Source organism: Pyxicephalus adspersus, chromosome 6, assembly GCF_032062135.1.
Source record: "Pyxicephalus adspersus chromosome 6, UCB_Pads_2.0, whole genome shotgun sequence".
Taxonomy (NCBI): domain Eukaryota; kingdom Metazoa; phylum Chordata; class Amphibia; order Anura; family Pyxicephalidae; genus Pyxicephalus; species Pyxicephalus adspersus.
This window is the reverse complement of record NC_092863.1, coordinates 47764490-47790322: the sequence shown is the minus strand read 5'-3', so window position 1 is coordinate 47790322 and position 25833 is coordinate 47764490. Positions and strand designations below refer to the sequence as shown.

General features: G+C 36.7%; 1 protein-coding gene across 1 annotated transcript in view; it reads left to right on the top strand.

The window, feature by feature from the left end:
• Window positions 1-25833, top strand: part of ARVCF (ARVCF delta catenin family member) — a 372226-nt gene that overhangs the window by 153237 nt on the left and 193156 nt on the right. The gene's annotated exons all lie outside the window — the stretch shown is intronic.

Below are 25833 nucleotides of genomic sequence, written 5' to 3'. Positions count from 1 at the left end.
ATAAACCAGCGTACTTGTGATTTTCTTTTAGCCAGTAATAAACATTGCAGTTATTCCAAGATAAATGTTTTTGATAGTAAACTACCCTCACAATCAAAGATAATCTTCTGCAACACTTTAATCTTTTTAGATTTGCGCTGCTCAGTTTGAATATTGGAGATCAAAGACTGTGTAATTTACAGGGATCTACCCACTGCATTTAAACATTTTAAACAGCCTTAGTCCTAAATGTTTTTAGCTATTTGTTGCATATTGCAACATTTCTTTTTAGAACGGTTACTTTAGCAAAACAAATTCTTTGAGACTAGATCATATTTTCAAGGTATAGCTTTAAGTTTAAAAAAACAAAGTAGGATACCCATTAGGCTAAGTTCATACTGGCCATAAAGTTGCGGTGCATTTACCACTTCCTCATGCCAGGGAATCGGGCTATGTAGCTTCTTCCTGCAGCAGCCCCATAGAAATGAATGGGGGTTGCAGTATGTGGTACTACTACCGCTTATGTCCACCAACTATCAAACATGTGGATGCTGTATTTTAAGAACCAGCTCTGCGGTGCGAGTGACTGAGTGACTGGAAAGGTGCCAGCCACCAGTTGCAAAGTTGAGACACACTTAGGACTGTCATGCATACAAAAAATAAACACTTTGTAATTCTAAAATTATATTGTGGTACCTAGTGCAGCAATTATTAAACTGCGTTATTTTTACAGGCTTCTACAATGTAATGTTAACATGTGTAATGCAAAAGCTGAAATATTAACAGCTTGTCTTATAAAGGGTTCAGAGCAGTATCTGAGCTAAAACTGGGAGATGCCTTTATCTTTTGGTGTCTTTTCATACCTTTACGCAAGTTGTTGGACTCTTGCAGGTACATGTTACTGTATGTTTTACAAGTGTTTAAGTTGACATATGTGCCTATACTTTATTTAGAAAAATTAGGGGAATATTCAAAGAATAGAGGTTTATTCTGGTGCACAAAAATACTTGATATTTAGTATTGAGTATTTTTTGGGAACCTACTTTGTAAACATTAAAGCCTAACTGAACTCTGTGTATACTACTGCAATGCAATCAGGTTATATATAGAGTACATTTTTATATTGTTGCTATGTGACACCGAAACCCCCCCCCCCCGAGCAGTTGATTTACCCTTCATTTTGCAGGCATGGTCCCTTACAGACGGTTTCAGGAAGCTGGTCCAGAGCAATGGTTTGCAGACACTGCAGTAAGTGAGTGTATGAATGTAGTGCCTAAAAAGTCTGCAGAAGAGGTTATATAAGGTGAAAATAACCAATCTGAATGGTGAAATATTTTTAATATACTAGTCTTTTAGAGAATTGAATGTCATCCGGTTATGGTTTACTTACACTTTTATTTTTATAAAAAAATAGTATGTGTAATATAAGCCTGATGTCACGGTCCCTTCCGTGACAGAAGTTTGAGGATCTGTCAGACAAGCTGCATATGTGAATATCTGACAGTCTCTTTGGTTTTACTTGTTTCTGTGTTATTGTTTGTAATGACCACTCCCCTTGCATCAGGTGCAGGTGCTGGTCATTACTGCTCCTCTATTTAGTCTGGCCTCACACTTCATGCTGTGCGGTTGATATTCACTGCTGGGTTGTGAATAGCTGGAGTGTTGAGCCATCCTGAGTTCCTGTTTATATCTGCTAATAAGATAAGTTGCTTTACTTTTGGTGTATTGGTGTTTTGTGTTATTTTGTTGTTTACTAGGCCTCAGGGAGACACTGGGTCCTTCATAGGGGAAGGAACCAGCAGTCTCAAGCCAGACACTACTCCCAGGGCTTTACAGGGCTAGTAGGGCCTAGGTTCCTGAGTATGAGCTTTCCTACCATCAGGGGATGCTCATACAGTTAGGAGTTAGGGCCAGATTAGGGTGTCTGTAAGGGGTGACCATTCCCTTTTCCCTAGTCATTTGAGGCCTAGTAGTATATACACCTTTCTGTTACCCTCCCCTCCCTGTTATACGTGACACCTGACTTGACCAAATTGAATGAATCATAAAACCAAGGGGTCTGTTTCATAGTAATTAGCAGCATAGTACTTAGCTAGAAAAATATATTATAGTAATTCTGTGTTGACAATAGCCTTAGCCTAAGCATGTCCTAATGTAAGTCATGTAGTGTATATATTTTTTTTTGTCACATATAAATAAAGTACATGACTAGCGAAATGGTTAAGAATCACTGTTTACAATAATGTTCCCTAGAGTGATAGCATACTGTTTGATAAATGGATGTACTAAGATACAGTTAATTTATTACTTTGACATGCAGTCCATAGAACTTTGCTTTAAAAAATTAAACACAGCTATGTCAAATTTGCCAGAATCAACTGTCACAAAAAGCATTATTAGCCTCATTTAATTAAAATGTCATTACAAAACTCATACATTAAAATAATAATTGCTACAGAAATATTTGAAGGGGTATCCTCTCAGAAATGTTTGGATTTAGTTTCTAAGATTTGTCTGCTAGGTTTAAGTCTATTTTGGATTCTAAAAGGAAGATCACCTTTAGGATACTATAACATGAATAGAAATTGCTAATTATTTTTGATCAAAAAATTATGCCCTGCTGTAAGCCCCCACTAACTTTCTATATTGTAAACTGACACTCTTGTTTGCATCCTGATTTCTCTTGCATCAGGACAATTTGTATTAATGTCTTGGATATTGCTATCCGAAAAAAAATGACTGTGTCATGGTCCTTGAAGGAATCCTCTTATATACTCCAAAATTTTCATGGCTATTCACATCCACCTTTACATTTTTAGGTCTTCCTGTCAACCTTAGGATGCTTCAACAAATTGTGTTACATTTTGCATTCATCCAAGAAATGTCACACCCGGTGAACAAAATTGTATACAAGCACAAATATTAGTAAAGATTATGTCATATAAAGTCAAGATAGATCAGATGGGATCATTTACCTTCTTGATTTTATTATAACTAGTAGGGGTTGCCACCTATCCCCTGATTTATATGTCCTAGTAATGGAAAACTTGGCAATCACCTTGAGAAAATTTCTATTAATGGAGCAACCGGGTTTAAACCCATAAACTTAATCTGTATGTAAAAAAATACTTTGTGTTCATTTTTTAAGTATGCCAAATAACATTTAGAATTTTAAATACTTTGAGTATATACAGCTGCTTCGCCCACCTACCCAAGATTCTTAAGATCTCTCCCCATACCCACTCCTGCCCTTGTCCCTGTTTCTCCTTGCAGCCCCTTCCCCCTTTCCGTCTTTTTTTTCTTCTCCTCTTTTCCCTTTTCTATCTTTTTCTTTTTAAAAATTGTTTAATTTCCTAAAATCTGGAAACCAACAAAGCCCAAATGTTGCCTACTTGCACTTTTTTGGGTGTTACTCGTTAATTATATGTCTTCTGTGCAAAGTGAGGAGTACACCTGTGGCTTATTGTTGTCTTTCTTGTTTCTTTCTACACTTCACTGTAAATTTGCACTCTCCATTTTATTACATGTTTATATGCTGTTTTTTATGCACTTTATCTGAACATTTTTGTACATGTCAATTTGTTGGTTGCCTCTAAAAATCAAATAAAAAAAAGAATTTTAAATAAAATGGTGACCATAGTAATTTTAAACATAATTCTTTCAAGTTGAATTATTCAAATACTGGTTATCCTCTCCTTGTAAAAAGTCATGACACCTGTGGGCATGGCATTGTGAGTATGTTTTTCTGGGAAACTCCTGCCTTCCCCACCAAACTTCACTCCTGGGCTCCCAAACATTGGAATAATAGGCCAGCAAATGTGTGGACCTACTCTTGGTGCGACCATACTCAGGCGGCTAGTGGAATTCTCAGAGCTAGATGCAAGACTTGTCATATTATCTGTTTACAAACTTCTGCAGATTTGAACAATCTAGGCATACCTCATTTCCAAGAATGAATGGCAGAGATCATTACCTTGGGAGAACACCAAGGAGAGGATACATTTTCATCAATAAAGTTGACCCAGCAAACCTGATATGGATCTGGTCCAGGATTGAAAACATTTGCTAACAAAAAGCAAATGACTTTGAAGAAATCCATTCCAGGTTTGCTGGATCACCTAGCTTCATTAATGAAAGTGTATCTTCTTCATCCTTGGAGAGCTTTAATAAATTAGGCCCTATATTACTGGCAAGAGTGAGGGGAATTTAGTTCACTTTAAGGATAATATAAATTGGTCTTACTGTCAAGCACTTGTTTATTGACAAGAAATCATGAAGAGACAGTCCTCCATCACACTTAAATAAGCTTTACAGATACTTATTTTTGGCCAAGGTTACATTATTACCTTTTTTAGATATGTTTTGTCTCAGTGGGTCACTATTTATGAAAATTGCTTCACAGGAAAGTTTTTAAATACACCGAAAATTTTACTATTGGCTGTCTTACCTATCTATTTTAGATGGTCATGATAAAGGTTTATGTCATGGTAGTTATTGAAGTTTACCCACCCAAATTAAATGCATTTTATTATTTAGATTTTTTTTCTACTTATTTTAGTGTATTTGAAATGTTGTCAGACCTTGAAATTATTATTGCCTGACCTTTCATAATAATAAATGGACAAAATGGTATTTTCCTTGGACTTGGTAAAAACACAGAAAATGTTCTAACCTTGACAAAAAACTTGTTGTATGGAGGTAAATATCTTGTCAGCTAGCTATGCCTTCAACACAGGTAAAAGTTGCCCCGACTGAGACAAAGTTTGCTCTTGTAAAGTTTGCAGGTTTGATAAATTGATACGACAGCTCTTCCCTGATGCCCACCTGTTTAATCAGCGTTACAGCATGTTCACCTCCTCAAGAAAAATTCCTGTCTTAATTGTTCAGGCGAGATCTGTTCTGAGTATTCCTTCCAGAGGCTGAGGCCATTACCACTATCCTCTTCAACCTAATTTATGCAAACCTGACACTTTCAATAAATTGCTTCCTTCAGACTTGGCTGTTTTGAATGAATTTTTATTTCCATGGCAGTACAGATGAGTTTCATTTAGTGGAAAATTGGATCCCCTGTGATTGACAGACAAATCTGAATGCCATCTTCTATAGGGGCACATTTAGTTTGCAAACTCCAAAATAAGTAGCAACACTAGTTCAGAAAGGGATTGTTATATTTATTGAGTGATTTGTTGTTCTCAAAATTAATTTTGCTGCATGTTTCAACTGTATTCTTTTTCGACATAAAAAGCTCTATTTAAATCAAGCATGCAATTAATACACGCCTGGATGTAGATTAATGAGCATAAGGCAGGTTTATGGGCTTGTACATTGGTAAAGTGGCATCAATGTGCTTTCTGCCTTGCAGGAACAGCAATAATAAATTATTAGCATCCATCTAAAATGCAGAAAGCATAAATCTCTCTTCTAAGGTGAGTACTTCATACCAAATCTACAGATGTCCATTAGGAACACTTATGTACATGCGTTATTTAAAAATAAACCTTTTTTTTAACCAGATAGACCTACCTGTCAATCTGCTGCTGCTCTCCTGGGGCATATTTAGCTTTTTTTTCACATTAAAATAAAATGAAAGAAATGGTTTACCTCTTAAATCTTAGCACTATGATTTAGAATTTATTCTAAAGCACGTAAATTGTGCTTGCAATGTATATAAATACATATATATATATATAATTGTTGTTGTTGTTGTATTTTGTTTTACAACCATATTATAAAAACATACACTATGAAATGAAATAAATGAAATCATAAATATTGTATGACATACAAATTTGGAACTTCTATGTATGGTATAGGTTTGCTGTTTTCAGAGTATATATAATATTTGGAATGTTATATTATTATTCAAGCCCAAAGTAAGCATTTTAGCACGTGTGTGAAAAGTAAACAGAAAATTCACTGGGTCGTCATTAGTGCATAATAATAATACATTTATTCATGGTGCTAAGTGGTACATTGACAACCATGATCAGTTTACCTACTTCAATTGAACTAATAAGTGTGTTTACTAAAAATCTATTCAAACATTTTGAATTGGTCTGTTGATTAACAAACCCATTCATTACAATGATCACTGCTGTGCTTTGCTAAAAGGAAAGGGGTGGGATAGAGATTTCAGGACACTTGTGGCTTTATGGTCGAGGAAGACAGAAAGAGAAGAGGCTCTATGAAGGAGGGAGCCAAGAAGACGATCAACTTGACTGAGGAAAGGTGTTCGGAAAGATTGCCTTGATGGAGGAAAGGAATCTGAAAGTAGCAAATGAGCACTAGTGGCTGGGAAGAAGGGGGCAGATGAGCAGTTTATTGGGAGAAAGTGGCTGAAATAAACAGATTATTGGACAAAGGAGGACCAGGAAAGTAGTCGTGGGCATTATAGTGATATGACATTTTTTACATACATTCTGAATGTGATTACATCTCATCACCGAAGGGAGGAGTCTTGAGCACCATCCAGGTGTAAATACTGCTATCATAGGAGTTACTCCAAGTAGTAGGAGTTTTGTTCTGCTGTCTCTCTTACATGCATGGTAGTCAAATAGTAAATGCTTTTACAGGTGTGTGCTCTTCATTGCCAGATTGGCAGGTTTTATCTGACCTGGCCCAGTTTAATAAATGGCTGTGCCTCTGATATGTGTACTTTAGACTAGCCTGAGAATTACTGCTGCCAGGTGAGGTGACTCCAAAAATTTAGCATTGATTAAGAGACACAGAAATGAGACTGCCAACTCACCTTCAGTGTCAGAAATATATTCATTCTTTAGAGTGGCTGCCTGCAAACTTCTGGAGTGACAATATATCCAGTGGTGTCAGCACTGCTACGAGCCCTTTGATAGCACAGCCACACCATCTTCTAACAAGTTGGCGCCATCACAGTGACTTGTAAGTCATAGAGAATAGGACAGCTCTGAATGGTTCTCTGCATCAGAAGCAGACAGGCAGTGACTTTTATTCACAAAGCAGGGGCCCAGCAAGCACTTATTTATTTTACAGGCAGACAAAGACAGGACAGATCTCCAGCTACTAGCATTTCTTTTCCTGCTCTATTTCACATGCCCAAAACCAAGTTCAGTGCCATGGTAAGACTGATATGAGGCCATCCTAATCACAGTCCAGTTGTAGTTCCTATAGAGGAAATAAACAGGCCCCCTGGACATCCACTGGGGCCTATGCATGTGTCTAAATGGCTTAATGGGTAGCAGCTTACATGGCCATTATTGAATCTAAAGATGATCTGATATACAATATTTTTTTTTCTGCAGCACCAACAGTATCTCATGATCAAATACAATCTTATGTGGGCTGAATTAATTCTTCTAGTAGGTGAAGATAGCCTTCAGACAGTGTTATAACTGAGGCACAACCCTCCTACTCCCAGCTGATAGGTTGCTGAGGCTCTAAGCACTGCATTATGAGGTTAGAGTGGACTTAAGCAAATTAGTCTCCAACCTGGAAGTTAGGTCATTTTAAGGAACTGCTGCATGTGGGCTTGACTGGCAAGCTGATGTAAAGAAGCATTACAGCTGGGGAAATATTCTGCCATTTAAAATCACATATTTGCTTTAAGGCTTGAAATCTTTTCTATTGATGAATAAACTTTTTTAGTTCTGGTCATTATTTTCAAGTATTTTTTTTCCACAGAACCTGCATATCGTACTTCATCATATGACAAACATTTAACCACTTGCAGCAGTCCTTGTCCCAAGAATAATTTATGGACTTAAGCCACTTACAGTTATACAAATCCAAACTATAAGCAAATGATTAACTGGGGTTTATGGTTTTAGTATATAGGATAAAAGTTGAGCATATTTGAGAATAGAAAAAAAACATGGAAGTATTTCTCAAGACATGAATAAACCTAAGACCTAGGTGATACAGTTCTTGAATTCTAGCCTCTTATTTGCTGTACTAAACAGATTACTTGGATGCCTATACATGCCTAAGTGTTTGATGTTGTTTACCTGATCGAGTATGATTTTAGGTAAAGGGGTCAATGCCTCCTTGGCCACAATATCACTGCTCAAATCTAGAAAGACATTCACAGGTCAGCATTTGGAATTGCCCTTAATTAGCAAGCAATTATCCAATTAACTTTACTCTCAGAATCTAATAGCAGTATGCTTTATTGTAGATTTGTAAGCAGTGTGTGTCTAAATTGCACAGGCAGTTCCAGGCACAATATTTTTTAAGTGAAAGTCATTGATCTGGTAATATTGAATTTGTTCATGTATTCCAATTGCATATCCATTCAATTACAAATTTGTAAATGCATTATGAATGCCACTAGTTCATCTATCTGAAATTATTCTTTATTTTCACATAATCATCCGCAACCTGCTAATCAGGTGGAAAATGGGAATACCTGTACTGTTGCTATAACAAATGACCGCATTTACTCTAATACATTTTAGCCATTTGGTGCTGAAAGGGAAGGTGTTTGGGTTTATGAATTGGAGAGGCCAATTAGCAGGCTGTAGACAGGGATATGATACAGGAAGATTCAAAGCTGCAGACTTTAAATGATGGTGTCACACTGTGGCTATAAATTGTTTCAGAAGACTGGCTGATTAGAATCACAAATATTTTGTCAGGTAAAATAATAAAAATATATGAGTATAACCTATTATTTTTTAAATCCAGCTTCCATTTTAAAGCTAAAGTTTTTCTTTAATTTGCCTATATTTCCCTTTATATCTCCTTACAACCTCATAAACACTCACCATGTTTTAAATAAAACTTGTTTTCTTACAAACCTTATTTTAGGATGAATATTATAATCAATGGGATGTCTCTGTGCAATGCAGAAAGATCATGATAGTCCTGGATAATGCTTCATTCTGCCTATCAGCATTCCCATCATGGATGCCTGAGAGGGTTCTGAAACGCAACCTTGATAAAACAGAACTTATCATCTCCCCGCCCCTTCATATTGCTAACTGTTAATATCACTGTTAATTGGCCTCCCCTCTGGCACGTTGTCTTGGCATCACTTTCGATGCTGCCCTCTCTTTCACTAACCGAATTCAGAACTTTTCCAGGTCCTGCCTGTTTTACAAGTGCAACATCTCCAAAAACTGTCCCTACCTGTCCCCAGAGACAACCAAACTCCTTGTACATGCTCTTATCATCTTTCATCTGGACGTCTGTAACATCCTCCCCTCTGGTCTACTAACCCGACTCTCTCCTCCACAATCTAATATGAATTCTGAAGCCAGACTTATCCATCCTTTCCATCACTCCTCCTCCTCTGTTTCTTTTTGAAATTCTCCACACTGGCTTCCATTTCACCTTAGAATCAAATTCAAGCTCCTGTGCTTTGTCTTCAAATCCCTCCACAGCTCTTATCCCATTTACCTTTCTGACCTAATAGAAAAGTACATCCCTAGTCATTCCTCCAATGACCTACTAATGACTTCCCCACTTATAACCTCATCACCTGCACAACTTCAAGACTTTTCTAGAGCTCCCCCAACTCTCTGAAAAATGGTCTTCCTCAACCTATTTGGCTTGCTCCTACTTTCTGCACATTTAAAAGAGCACTCACAACCCATCTTTTTTTCAAACTGGCTTACCCGTCTTCTGTCTTACTAAATTATCAATTATTTATCCAGTATGTTTCCTGAGAGCCCTCTTTCCTAAGCCAGTCTGGCTGTTGGCAGAAGAAAGCAAATAGGTGAATTCCTTGATGGGTGGATGTTAGTTTGGAAGAATGGGTGTACCTGGATAGACTGAGTTTGCATAAAGGTCACCCTAGGTAAGGCTCACATGTGATTCTGAGCATTCATGATTAAATGAATTGAAATAAACAGGCCAGCCATTTATAGTCAGGCTGGGAAGAAACAGGTAGAAAATGCTGGACATCATCTAACCAGAAAATGAGATTCATGAGTTATGCCCCATACTAGTGTATCAATAAAAAGATACCCCATTCTAGTTTACCACCTGGAAATTATTTTGGCCAACCTGGTTGCAAATGCGAAAACAAAAATAAAAAGAGAAAGGGGGGTTACAAACTCTTATTCAACCTTACCTTATTCAAGTTTATACAATACAGATAGATACAGAACATCTGGGGCAGATTGTTAAATCTTGTATTTCCAAGCTTTGATTTACAGTGATGCCCCTTGTACACTTTGACGTTCGTAAAATGTTGTTTTGGTTTTCAGCAATGATTACATTTATCACAGCACTATAACAACCACGGAACCTATAATTCACCTAAACCAGAAAATAACATCTAACATCAACCTGCCTGTTAAGCCTAGAATTTTACAACACCTAACAATAACCTGCCTGTTAAACTTGAATTTATTTTACAGGTAAAAGTACACGACACCAAACTTTTTTTTAGGATTTTTGTTACAGTGTCTATTGTTGAGTGATTGGAGCCATAAGACATGTAATTGTAAATCCTTTGTTTTTTTTTTTTTGCAAAGTTACATGTTTAACTGAACAAAGCACTCAGCACAGTGTAGAGAACACAGAAGAGATTTTTACTGGTCTTTGATGAAATATGAAATAATTCATTGAGTGTGTGATGCAGTGTTAAGTAAGCTCCCAGAGACAGGTACAAAATAAACAGACTGCCAAAAACATGCTCTTGCTCCAGCTAACTTGGGATTCACATGATGCTGGTTGACCTGATTCTCTCTATAGACTGCAATGTATTTTTATAGCTATCCCCCAGTAAATCAGTTAGTGGTAAAGGGATAGTAGTATAACGACATCAAGCATTATCTTGTTCTTTTATTCTCAGCCTCACTATCCCTAACCCACCCATTTTCGTTGACTGGGATTCAGTTCTTCAAATGATGGAGGCACATCACCACTTGTATTTATTATCTAGGACATCTTGTATGTAAATGTAGTCTGCAGCTGACATCCACACATCAAAGAATTTTGATATTTGCAAAGTTCTGTTTGCCTTCACATGACATTTCAGCATTCATTTGAATGAGGTGCCGTAATGTAACGCTTACAAAAATTAGTGTGCTTGAATGCAATGCTTTGGGGTGCCAAGGTGTTAATAAATGTCCGAAATTATTACTTTTTATAATACTTTTACTAATATATATTGGTTCTGGGTCCGCATTTAGATTATTTCAGTGGGGTCATATGTAGACCTTATGCTTACCCATTCACACAGCTCCTGGCTGACCTTTTTTTTTAATATTTCTGGAAATTAGTGGATTTGGGAAATATTACAAAAGGAGTTTAAAAACTGCAGTTGTGCCACCTGGACACAGACAGTAGTAAGCAGGGAGCCATCTGGCATCAGTGAGATGATTAACTTGGAGAAATACAGGCGACTGCAGTGTGCGCTAATAATGGAAAGCAAAATATGAGCAGTTTGCGTTTACATCTGCTAATGTAGTGAGGGCTCAAAAAATTCAGTTCAGTTATTCTAAAAGTCCAACAATGGTGTCTACCTTGCTTCACAATGTATTATATTTTTATTTAGTACATTACATTTGCACCAAGAGATGCACAATTCCATTTTTTTTCTGGGCTGGACTGCAACCTTTTTTTACAAACCCCTTACCTTCAGAATCTAGAGCCACTTATAGAATAGGCATACCAAAAACCATTGGACTTCAGCAAGGGGAACTATCAGCACATTGTAAATGCTAAGATTTGTGTAGCTTATTCAGTAAGTAGGCTGTCACCCCATTTTACTTTTTTAGTTTTAATTAAATTTTTATTTTTTATTGTAATGCTTATCAACAATTTGTTATTTATAAAATGTTTACAAATACATGTGTGTATATATATATATATATATATATATATATATATATATATATTTTATACTGCATATAAATCTTCCTCACTGAAGGAGATTCTTTCAGGAGTAAGATAGTAATTTTTACAAGCAATAAACATAATACTACCACCTGGTAGCATACCTACTAATCATAAAATAATTTATGTACATGGTTGCTGCACCTATGTCTGGCTAAACAACATTTTATTACCGTGCAGCCACTGGCTTTAGAAGTAGAGAAAATATATGTACATACATTGTTATGTACAGAAGCTGGGGGTTATGAGAAGGGGGTTTAGCTGAGACCCAGGACATCAGAATGCTGCCAAAAAAGGCTTTTTTGTGACCTTAGGCAGCTTGTTTTTAGCCACATATAATAAATAATTAGCCATACTTGGCTTACTTAGTAAGCAACTTAGCAGTCTTGAAGGTTGAAGCCTCTTGCTTAATGTTCATAATGAAAAAAATTCAAACATTCAGCAGTAGTAGCAGCAAATTTACCCAGGCATGCAAGGAACAAACTTCGTCCTTCTGTGCACTCTACATCCAGGACAGGGTGCATACACATGAGCACCTCTTCCCATTTTCTTTTCACCTTTCCTGTCCAATAACTCTGTCTTGATTCTTAAAGGGACAGTGTCCAGACAATATGGAGATAGATATCTCCCATCCAGGCTATTTTCCTGCTGACTGTCACAATATTTATAAGTATGGTGTTGCCTTGGGAAGGGTGGGGGTGTTGTTTTAAGGGATGTAAAAGGTATGTATAAAGGTAAAAGGTATGTATTTAAGGTATGTATGTAAGGTATGTGTGTATAAGAATATATTTTGCATTTCTGTTTGAATATCAGATGCTAAGCCTTGATGTTGCTTGATAAATAAATGGAAACATTGGACAAATGGAAAAAAAAAGTTAGACAGTGGTACTGATTTACTAGAGTATAGAACATGCCTACATTTTAAAGTGATATTTTATCCTTACACAATGTAAAGAATATTTATTTATAAGAAGAATGCATAGCTCCCTGGTTTCCACCTCAGACATAAGATATTCCAAACATTCTTCTGATCATTTTCAGATTTAAACACACTATTTTTGGTATCAACAACCTTAATTATATAATACAAAATGGCAGCTTTGAAATAGGCTTGTGTGGATGACACAATAATTTCTTTAAAAATGTAATATAACTGTGTTTTCCATACAATAAAGGGTAAAGCATGAGCATGAACTACTGAAGAATTTAACAGTTGTTATCGTGGAAAATTAGCAATTATTATTTACAAATCACAAGGATTGTTTAATTTTTGTCTGGGCTTCCACTTTAATGCAAGGAGGGACATCTTTTGATTAAAAATTTTATCTTTTTTTTTAGGTGTTACAATTGTAGTTTATCATATTTTTGTAAAGGAACACAGGATTAAATCAGAACCTGTTCCCTGCACGAAGAGGTGGAAAGTCTGTAATAAACAGGCAGTCTGTAGGCGTTTGATAAGATGCCCTTAGAAAGTCCTGCTTTTCCCCTGAGATTACAATTCCTAAATGCTTTCAGTGCTTGTAAGTAGGACACAGAATTAAACAAACGACTTTACATAATTAAAGCTGTTCTTCTTAAGATGTCCATATGTCTTTCAATACCTTTCCCATCTGAGATAGTAACTCTTTCTGATTGCACCCTCAGCAACTTCCCAGTCCCTTTACAGCATATCTGCAAAACAATCTGGACTTGATGAAGATCGTGATGCATAAAATATGAAATCTTGTGAAGAATGGTACACAAAAAGGGCGCATTTTCCCAAAGAATGAAACATTACCAGCAGCTGTGCCTAGTTAGATGTTTAAAGCTGAGAATGGGAAAAGCTTTATGCATTTTTATGCATTATGCGAAATGATACTGCGCTGGCAATGATAAGGAAGCTCATATAAGCAATTTGTGTACATTTTGTTTCTGTTTTCTCAATTTCGTGTATTCATCCAAGCAAACTATTCAAGAATCCAGACATAAAATCCCACTCTGCCCTTTTCCTAAATATCTGCTGTACTGTACATACAAACACTCTGGATGATGTTCCACACAATGGTCCCCTAATTGAGTGGGATGTTTGCACACTGTCACATTCTGGATTATTTGGCCCAACAGCAAGCTGCATTATATTGTTGGCAGTGGTGCATTGATGTGTGCACTTGCGTTCATGACACATTGCTTGTTTGCCTTCTTAGATTATTTGTTTTCTATTTTATGAGACATCAGGCATAGCTACAAATAGTTTGGCTGCAAATCTGTTTAGAACTTTTGGCAAATATGTTATTGCTTGTTATTACCAGGGAAATGATCAAAGTTTAAACATTGTATAAGGCGCACATTCCTGTATCTTTTTACAATACCAATTGTTAGATACCTCTGTCACCAGATCATTCTTTTCAACAACAATCTTCCAATTAGATATTTGTGCACTTAAGATATTTTCTGCATTTTACTTACCAAATAAAGCCACCCTTGTCCAGATATCCAAAAGCCCTGGGACTGCCGCTTGGTGCCACTATGTTGGATGTAATGTCAGCAGCCCCAGCAGACACCGTACTGTTATTGACGTTTAGTATTTCTCTTCAGCCTCATAAATGACTGGGGCAGCCAGCACTGACAATAACTAGGCATTCCCAGAAGATGAGAGGTCCATGATGTGCAAAAAGGTAGAGATCTGTACTACTCTTACTGGAATAGCAAATGTGCATTGTATGTACCTAAAATACATGTTTATCCTCCTTTTTCCTTGCAGAGTTTGTGTTTATACGATCAAATGAGAAAGGTCTAGTTCTCTGACTCTTTAGCTCTATATGCTCTCTGTATGTGAACTGCAATATCGTAGACTGGCTTAGTTGGAGAGCAGTTTGCAGTAAAAGAGGATGCTGAGTGTCAAAACAATCCCTGTGTGTTTCAGCACCCAGCACTGAATTGATCACTGCAGTCAAATGAAAAGTTCTCCAGTTGTGGTCTACTTAGGAAAAGAGGGACAGAGCTGTGAATCTTCAACTAAAACCAGTGGTGGGTGTTTCCACTGGCCACTCTCTGGGTGTGTGGGTGAAATAACTAAGCAACTAAGCAACAGTGTGGGGAAGGACTGTAGCAACACAGCCCCTCAACACAAATGTATGTAGGGTTATTACTGTGGTCATTGACACCAATGTAGTACTATTGTTGTGTCCATTGGCACCAATGCTGGGGGTTGTTATTGCAGCCACTAACACCAATGCTAGAAAACTCCTACTTTCTTTTCAGTTTTGGTTGTTGTAGTACCCAATTCTTCAGGTGGTAGGGTGTGTTGCAGCCCATATGTTTTAAATAGGCTGCCTTACGTGGCACAATATACACAAACAAACCCACTGGGCTGCAGATGTATAAACAGCGCTATTCTGTTCTATGGAGGGGGAGAATGAGCGAACAGCGTTGCCCTCCTCCCTTCAGTCATCCACCATCAGTTGTTCATGGATCTAACAGGATGGATCCATTAATGACATCAGGCAACCTCTGTACACGTCAGATTCCTGCTTCTGGCAAACCCAACTGTTTGTATCGGGCAAGAATCATCTGATGTGTATATAGCTTAAGATATGGACTGAGTCATGTACAATCCATTACCTGTGCATTGGCCTGTATTTTCCTGGCTGTGTAAATATCTTGCACAGTTCGTACCTTCATGTTTCTCACAATATGATTTGAACATTTTCACATATGTTACTAAAATTTAGAAGTAGAGGGATGTGTTCCACCAAGAAGGTTGACCCAAGAGGAAAAACATAAATGCAGCTGACTCCTAGTTGCCCAGCCTGAAGTTTAAATGGCAAATGTGAAAGAAGGAGAAAGAAAGCCAGGCTTTTGAAGGGCAGGATTATTTTATAAAAACACTAGATTTTATTAGTTTAAAACATACTGAACACTTAACAAAGGTCTCCTACGTTAACCCTAGGCCAACATGGGTACACTAGTCTAATAATCATGGAGTGGTTATATTGTGTTACATCAGGTTATGTTTGCAGTAATAAATGCATTTACAGAAGTATTCACTCAGAGAGGGGTATTGATGAACCTCTGTGGCATATTTATCCTTAGGTGATTCTCTAAGATCTACACTTAATTACTTAGTAAAGGTCAATGAATGCCTTTTAATTTTTTAAAGATACAGTAAAAAAATAAGAGACATTGCTGCTGTATAATGTTCCATGCAAGGAGTTTGGATGTGGATATGGCAAAATACATACGCATGTGCTACTACTACGTTTAAGTTTTGGTTTTGAAAGAGATCAAGACTCCTAAGGATCTGTGTTGTTTGGCAATAGGCTGGTATAAATTTTACATCAATTTTGGATGGTTCTGAGATCACTGAGAAATCATTTACCCGCAGTTGACTTTCTTTTACCCAGCATACGACCGTGCTTCAAGCACTCCAACCTGGAAAATTCCTGTTTAAGCCATCGTACATGCATATAGTTTTCATTGCACAAAACAAAATTTAAATCTAGTGTTCGTGCAGTGTCATGTACAATTTTTGCTGATTAAAACTTGCCAGTGAGCCTTAAACCTGGTTTTATTTTGTTATGTAGTATATACAGCTTTGGGAACAAAATAAAAGACCACTGCAATTTTTTTTTTAAATCAGCATCCCAACCATTTTATGCCAGTGTCTGTTAACTTCCTACAGAAGCACACATCATGTTTGCAGTAGTCTCTTATGCTATATCATATAGTATATATTTTGTTATACATTTTGTCTGTTCAATGTACCCCACTATGGAAACATTTTGTATGTATTAGATGAATGTGGGCTGTTAGAATAAAACCTAAACTGTTGAATGGTTTGTACTTAGACTGTGTCTATCTTTGATGCCTAACCCGCCCATTGTGCAGTGCAAGGTGTGGGAGGTAAAAACAGTTTGGTATCACAATCTTGATATTGTAATAAAGAAAAGCAGATATTTTGCCTACATAAAAGAGCTCCCTAGGGGTAAGTAAGTAATTCTTTCCCTGGACAAAATACATGTGTAAGCAGGCTTCATCTTACTATCCCATGCTGTGCATACATCTTCATTGGGAATTTTCTTTTTATTGCACATAAGTGTGTTTAAATACTATCTGCATGATATGAATACATCCATAGTAATGTTTCATTTTAACCCATGATACTGTGAACACTGTGATTGCCATATAAACAATGTAGCTACCACTTGCAACCTGCTTGTTAAGCGCACGCTGTGGGCCTGTCATCTTTATGTATACTTACATTACTACATAGTTGTTTGAAGTATAATATAGAGGTCAGGAGTTTTGACTTTTTGGTATGAATATATTTACTTAAGTTCAGTATCACGTTAAGACATCAAGATGTGGATTGGTCCCATGTGGTTCAATGCATATAAAAGTTTATCTTTTGTTTAATCCCTTTATGGCATTGATATGCTCTGAGGGTGTTCAATCGCTTGTCCATGAAAGAAAGAAAGCTGTGCTCAGGGAAAAGTTTTAAATCCGTTTATCTGTGACAGCCATTGTTAAAAAGTTGAAAGTTCTACCCTTAAATCCAATAGATGATTTACACTAAACAGTTTCTCCAGTTACATAACACACACGCTTGAACTTCACATCATTTTTTTAAAAAAAGTGCTATGTAGTAATAAGACAATGCATTCTTTTGCAGTAACTTCTTTTCATCATAGAGATCAATAATTATTATTAGTCATTTGACACTAAAATCATTTTGTCCTCCGTGTTTCTTTCATTTGTAAAACAAAAAAAAAATGTGGGAATAAGAAGTCATTTCATTAAACATTCATAGAGGTCTGTTGCACTGACAGCCTCCGTTCATTTTGATTCCTCACAGCATGAAGTGTTAGTGTTCTTTTTAAATTAAGAATGAAGCTTAGTTTTAGTTTTAGCAGGAAGTGGGGATACAGCAACCCAGTGAGAGATATATGAGAGCTGTATCCTTGGAGGTTATCTGTAACTACAGTAGGAATCACATTTTACCTAACCTAACATAACCTAGGTTATGCCATTAGAACCTTATCTTATTGTAACTGCGATAATATTGTGAACTCTTGCAGGTAAAGCTTATAATTTAGTTTCTTATAAGTTGGTTGCCTAAAATGGTTTATTTCCACTTCCACAGTTGTAGAAAACTATACTAAAGTGTACATGTTTATTAAGTTTTTTTAAACAAATTTATATATGGTAAAGCTCCACTGGTATTGGTCTTTCTGTTGGATTTCACAGAAGTTTAACTCCATGCCACTACTGTGATATCATTAGAGAGGATAAAAAAATGTGGAATATCAAACTAGCATTTTGGTTGCATATCTAACACTGGATATAGTTTTGGTTCTCTGACATGTATACCATAAAAATCTTCTAAGCAATTATGGTGCAGAAGGAGCTTTTATGAGTCCTGATACTTTTCTGGATCCGCTCTAAGGAGGTAATTCCCCAGTGTTGTCCCTCATTTATTCATAAAGAAATGTTTCAGAAATAAGTTTCAGAAAAGCAAATGAGTAACTAGTTCATCTTGGAGTTTCAACCTTATTTACATGGTTAATCTCCACATGTTTTTTATTGTCTTGGAACTTTAAAAGTTAGGTCCCCAGTCAGTGATTTGGCATAATAGCTTAATGTAAAAAAAAAAGTCCATATGGGGAACATAGAACATCTCTTATGTGTCAGGCAGGAAGATACGTCTCCTTTATATGTTAGTGACCAAATTATATAATCTAGTCATATTTTGAACATGCAACTGATGGTACTTATTGGAAAAAAAAAACATACATTAATATAAAAATATACATTATATACAAAAACAGTATATGTTACTTTTACAAATTTATAACCAGAAGACCATCAGTATTATGCTGAATAGGCAGAAGAACAGCATACAGTTGTTGCCAACAAAGGTGTTTTTTCATCCAGAGATAAAAACGTTATATAAAAAAATGTGTAAATAGTAGAACATAGTAAGATGTAGAAGTGTATCTCTTGCTTTACATTTATTCCCATTTCCATGTGTAGCGTACATTTAATTTTCAGTTAAGCAGATCTATGAAGAGGGGCGGACGGCAGAGCAGAGAAGAAGTAATCCATCAGGAGCATAACATAAAATTCAATATTAACAAATATCCTAGATAAATTGCAGTATTGTAATTTGCATAAAAAGTGATCATCTATAATGGTTTAATTACAATTTATATTTGCTGTGCTCCTTTCTAAAAAAACAGTTATCATCCAGATGAACAGAACTCAGTATATGAGAAGGCAGTTCATTTATCTACATGAGGACATACTGTCTCAGTAGAAGAAGGATTACAGTCCTTACGGTATTGGTCTTGTACAAGCTAAATCATCTAAAATTGAAGGGTTAAAAAAAAGACTACTTAAATGATCTAGTGTAGTCATCATACAGATAAAGGAACAACTTTAAAAAGGTCACCCTTTATGACATCCTTGTCCTAGATTTTATATTCTTCTACTTCCAGAAGAATGGTACTGCTGTCTAGGCTCACAGGGCTCAGGACTCTTTCTCTGCTGAAATGTGTTGGCACCAGTATAAGAGCAGTCAACCAGTGCTGTCACAAGAGAGTAAAGAGAGTTGGTCACATGGCATAAAGTAGCAGGTATACCTCTTCACACCTGGATGCGAAACAGATTGATAGGGGAGTAAAAGGAAGGTGAGTAGATGCAGGAGAAAAGCACAGGTTCACTGATGTGCACCTTGACACAAGAGGGCAGTTACATGTTTGGTAGGTGGGCTGCAGATACTTCAAGGGGCCAGAGCATTTGTACATGTACGCATAGTACACAAATTTACACCTGATTTCAAAATGCATTGTGTTGCAGTGTGGCGTTTATTTTCATTTTACATTTTTTGACTGTTATCTATACATCCTACTATATTGTGGTAAAAAACAATGTGTCTATTTTTTCAGGGCACACCAATGCAGGTAATTCGTGAAGACTGCCAACATAGAAAACAATTATTGTTCTTCGTGATTATGTTGAATATTGTTTCTTGTCGCTGGTGGTGTGAACAAACTCCAAGGTTATCCAACAGTTTAATCTCTTAGCCTAGCCAATGGTACTGCTGTTTAACTCAAAGACACAATATTATTGAAAGTGACCAGGTGTCTTTTGGGTGTGGGTAGTTTTTTTTTACCAAACTATAGAACAGATTTGGGTAAATAGATCCCCATCTCTTGTGTTATATTAATCCTATATCCAAAAAAGGAAAACATAATTTTAAGCTTTGGGGACTATGGGCCTGATTTATTAAAGCTCTCAAAGGCTGGAGAAGATACACTTTCATCAGTGAAGCTGGGTGATCCAGCAAACCTGGGATGGATTTCCAAATTAATTTGCTATTTGTTAGGAAATGCTTTCAATCCTGGACCAATACCATTCCAGGTTCCAGGTTTGCTGTATCACCCAGCTTCAAGGTGTATTCTCTCCAGTCTTGTAGAGCTTTATTAAATTGGGCCCTATTTTGTTTGATTGCCACAAATTAAAGTCAATGTGTTTTTAATATACATCTAATAAACTCTTATTTTCAGAGCTGTTATCTAAGATAGTATCTCCAAACAGCCCCATATTTTTGCAGGTTTACATGCGCATGCATTTGTCATATCAGAAGATACTTCTTTAACCTCCCTAGAAAAAAGTTGCTATAAGCAGTTACCCCCCAAGTCACACTCGGGGCAGGTAAACCTATGGAAGGTAAGTAAATTCAGCGCTTACCTGATCCGCCGGCATCCCGCGTCGTCCATCGCCGCTATCACTGTCCTCTTCCTTCTTCCTCCGGCCGGCTTCTGCACCCGATGAGTCACTGGGGAGTTCCCGGTGACGTCGGTGCATGTGTACGTTGCCGGCGGGGCGGGAAATTCAAAATCCATTTGTATTGCATTCAATAAACAATAACTGTATTGAATGCAATACATTGGATTTATATGTGTAAAATCAGTACATGTTTTCAAACAGATTTATTTTACAGTATAATATAATAGTATGAGTGTAATATGTATTTTTTAAATAGATTTTTTAATTTATTCAATGTATTTTTTTTACATGATTTTGTGTTTCAAACTTTATTATACTCATACTATTATATTATACTGTAAAATAAATTTTCAAAACATATAGATCTTTTATGAGTAAATGAAGTCTGTTTGTTTGATATGTTTCATATAATACATATGGTCAACTGATAGCATTACACTGATCCACATAATTTTCCTAGCTGAGGTGGATGGCTTTATCTCTATGGCCTGCTAAAAAGAGGAATGTAAGCCATAAGAGCTTTTGAATAGAGTGAAAACAGTTAGGACCTGTCTTGGTTGTATATATAAATATGTTTTTTATAAATATATATATAATTTGGTTGGAGCCCTAGTGTAAGAGCTATTCACTGACACAACTAGTAAACCAACACACTTGGCAGTAGCAACTCAAGTAATGTATGTTTACAGTAGGGCATTGTGTATTCAGTAAAAGGCCGAATAAATATCAGGTATATGATGTGATGATGTTGTAAGAGGTGATTTCACCCTCACAATCATGCACCGAGTGGTGGAACCTAGCACAGCTCTTGCTTTCTGTGCCTGAGGCTCTCAGTTCCAGTTATCTATATACAGTTTGATTTTCAGTTAGTGTTGCTATTCCCCTTGTGTATAAACAGTTGCAACTGAGGACAATGCAATTTTAACATGTATGCGGAACAGTTTGATGTTTTCTGAGGAATAAAAAGCAAACAGCTGTGATGGTGCAGGAATCTGGATACCAACAAAGTTTTTAAATCTTTTTATGGGTGGAAAGTTTGCCCATTTGTGGCAGCGGTACTTCTTGCTGACATTGTCAAAAACATCGCAGGGATGTTTTATTACTCTGTTAATGCATCGCCAAAGCTATTGCAATTTGAAATTGTTGTTACAATGTTATTTTGTTAAAACTAATGTACTGAAAAATCATGAGACTTGGGATATATAAACAGAAGTTGTTAATTTAAGATTCTTTTAAGAGTGCCAACTGTTAACACAGCTCTATACAATTAGTAACCAAGATAATGTCCTTTTAGCATTTCCATACGCTTTAATGCATTTTGACCCCATCATGCGGCATGAAGGCGAAGGTTGCAGCAGACATTGCAGTCTGTAGATAGGGCACACAGTAGTAAAGCTGCTCTGGATTATAATACATAAAAAGCACATTTGTTCTAATTTTAGATCATGTACAGAGCAGAATGCATTACCTAGGGAGAAAAACAACTTAAAAATATATTTATGTTCCTGCTAGGGCCCCTGTATACCTTAATTTCCTTTTTGACATATTCAGACCTTGTAAAAAAAAAAACAAGTTTTAAAAATGTGTATTCTATCTTTCACAGTTTGCTATGGATATTCAATGTGTATCAAATCTCTCCCTTTACTCCCAGTACACATATATTAACTAAAATGGGCGGTAGGCAGTCTTCTAGTATAGCTGATAGATAAGTATTTGTTTGTTACAGGACCTTTTATATTTTCAGATGTGTTAAAAAAATGTATGTTCTTAAAAAAAACAAAACATAACAAAACCCAAAACGAGCCCATTAGCTTCTGTACTGCATGTCTCTACAAAGACAGCAAATATAAAGAAAGGCACAATAAGGTTGTTCTGCTGTCTGATGTGTCTGTATGATCAGAAAAACTCTTCCTTGGATGCTGTTCCAGTTGTCTGGTTTATCTCATATTTACAAGCAAGAACCTTAACCTTATATCATCACTGTGTAACACTCCATCTCTTCTCTAAGCACAGCTATTTCTACAGGGCTGTTGTTAAAAAGCAATAATTATTACTCTTTACTTTTTATGTACCCCGGGCATGGTATTCGGGGCTGCAAACAGCCTGTATCATCAGGCCGATGCTGTAGAATGATGATTTGTATGTGTTTTATGAGGTTGGAAGGTGATTTTAACGGCATGCAGGTAAAACTGACAATTGATTTATCTTCCACAATAGGTTCCCACTATAAAATTATTTTGCAGTTGCAGAGATAAATCTGCAAAGTGCCATGATTCAGCTACATGAAGCATAGTCCATGCCGGCAGCTATGTGCATTTCACTTTGGAGAAATACTGTTATTTCTGACCTAGTATTGATCTTAGGAACGCCAAAACACAGCAAACCATTGCTGTGCAGGTTTTAGCAAGTTATTTTTTAATGCTTTAAAGAACAGTCTATTTTAGATGTGTGCATTCCATGGTAAATATGTTTTCGCTTTTTTGATTGTGAGTAAACAGGTTTCAGAAATTAGTAGTTTACAGAAGGAAAATAACATTGTTTGTGCTTTCAGTTGGGCTCCCAAGAAATGACAAAGACGCTGTGTGTCTGCCAAGATCAACTTGTATTTTCTGTTCTTTCTGAGAACGGCCTGAAAAATGAAAACTAATGCCATCACTGTATTGCTAGCAAGCTGCAATGCATTACTGTACTTTTATTAATATTATTTTTATTATTAAACAGTATTTATATAGCGCCATCATATTACGCAGCACTGTACAAAGTCCATAGTCATGTCACCGGCTGTCCCTCAAAGAGGCTTACAATCTAATGTCCCTACCCCAGTCATATGTCTTTAATACAGTCTAAGGTTAATTTTGAGATGAAGCCAATTAGTCTAACTGCATGTTTTTGGGATATGGGAGGGAACCAAAGTACCCAGAGGAAACCCACGCAGACACGGGGGGAACCTGCAATCTCCATGCAGATAGTGTCCTGGCCGAGATTCGAACCTGGGACCCAGCGCTGCGGTGGCTCAAGAGTGCTAACCTCTTGAGCCACCGTGCTGCCAGATGTACTTTTTTGTTCTTGGGTTTAGATATCTTATGGATATCTGATATACCAAAGACATTCATGTTGACATAATGCAGTCACACAGTGTCATCAACAGAGACACACATATCCATGTAATAGGAAAGAAGTGGTCTGTTGGTATAGTGGTATTGTAGCAGGGATTGCTCTCTGCCCATTCTCTGCCCACTCTCTGCCCATTCTCATCTCAAAGTCCTTGCAGTTGTTCAACTTTTTGTGCCACAGCACAGCCCACCCATCCATCTTTTGTTAAAGTCTGTCATCTCTGCTACAATTGTAGTGCAGCCTTCTTTTCCAAAGTTCAGCCCAGCCATCTTTGTACAGTACAGCCATCTCTGACAGGCCTGGTCATCTTTAAAGCAGTACAGTCCTGCCAAGCAATCTTTGCCCCAGTAAAGTCCAGATCAGTCATCTCTGCCCCAGTACAGACCTACAGTAGTCCTTTTTAAATCAGTACAGTCCAGCTGAGCCATCATTTCCTCAGCTTGTTTGGTTAATAATTGGGAATTATTTTACTCCAGTATCCTTGTATTTGATGATTATAACCGATTGTAAAGGAGGCGAAAAAAGGGATAGAGCTGTGCTGTGAGTTGATGGGGTGCAGCGTTTTGGAGAAGGGGTGGGGAACCTGGATCCTAATTCCAAATTGGGGCCCATGATTTGAGTCATCCTATTAAATTACTATGGAAAATGCTGTGCTGCTGTGTACTAGATATAAAATGTAGCCCTTAGCTGTACCTGGGTACAAGTACACATAAGTATCTTATTTTTTCTCAGTGCTTAAAAAATACAATTATCCCAAGTGCCCAGCTGATCTCATCTGATAACCTTGTTCTAGAATAATCAAGTTTAAAAGTGTTTCTTTCTAGTAATGATTTAGCTGCTAATTATTTATTGGTTTTAGTTATACAACTTCTGCATTTACTGAAATATGTCAAAGCAGGAGGGGGGCATTGAATTTTAACAAACTTATAGAGGAGAACTCCACAAGAAATTGCCAAATACCATTTATTTGCTATGACATTTCTTGTTGAGCAGTAGATAACATATTCCCTTTTTGAGTTATTTTGTTTTAAAGAATGGTACTACAATAGGGAATACATTACAGTAGAAAATGTACAAAGGTACAGTTTACCTCACATTTGAATAAAATGTTGTATGTCGATATTCCTTGCTAAATGCCTTGTTGAGGTTTATTGGTCTATAGATCTTGTGGGTTATTAATAATAAATGTCCATTCTTCGAGGATAACATATTCTTCAAAGCTGCGGATTCAGAAAAGCCTGCCATGAAAGAAATATGTAAGCTATCATTAATCATTTCCTTCTGAAAACATTTGTTTTTTTTATGTTTATCCAATGGATTCATTTCTCTCAGAGTTGCTGATCTAAGAAAAGTAGGCAGATCAGGAACTTCTGACTTAAATTACTGCATCCTAGGTCAAATGTCTCAAAAGTATCACCATATTAACCAGGGAAGAAACATTTTCAGAGAATGTTAGAAATGGCAGTCTACGTATTTCCCTCATAATAGTTTGGAATTAGAATTATGAGCCATCTATAAATGTACTCAGACTAGCTTTGGGGACTTAAAAGGAAGTTAAAGTTTGTGAAGCATTCCTGTTCAAAGGTTTCAAAGGGTTTATTATCCACTGAATCCAGTCTTCTTATTTCACAATAAATTATCATCAACACCTTTATGCACTGAAAAGGGACCCAGGTTGAAGCAAAGCTCAACTAGAAAGTAATGGATACATATTCATTTCTGCGTGGTTTGGTTCAAGCTAACGTGAATCTGTAGCCTGGCTTTAAACTGTCATGGTTTCATTTAATTTGCAAGTATGCAATAGCAGACTTACCTGTCAAAATGAATCTCTCCAAAGCAGACGTATTTACCCAGTCTTTTTCTGGGTTAAGAGCATTCAACAGTTTTCATTGGGTGTGTACATGGGTTCAGGTACATGGAAGTTACTTTTTTTCCCACAAAGAATCATGCCAAGATTGTACACTGATGTGCTAATGTCCAACTTAGTGTACCATTTCAGAAAAGGGAGCTGACATTTAGAAATGTCTTAGTCCAGGGGGGCCAAACTCTGGCCCATGGGCCAAATCTGTCCCAAAACGTCGTTTTTTTGACCCCCAAAAGAATTCTTAATATGAATTGCAGCTGGCCCGCCGCTACTGCAATTTGTAGTAA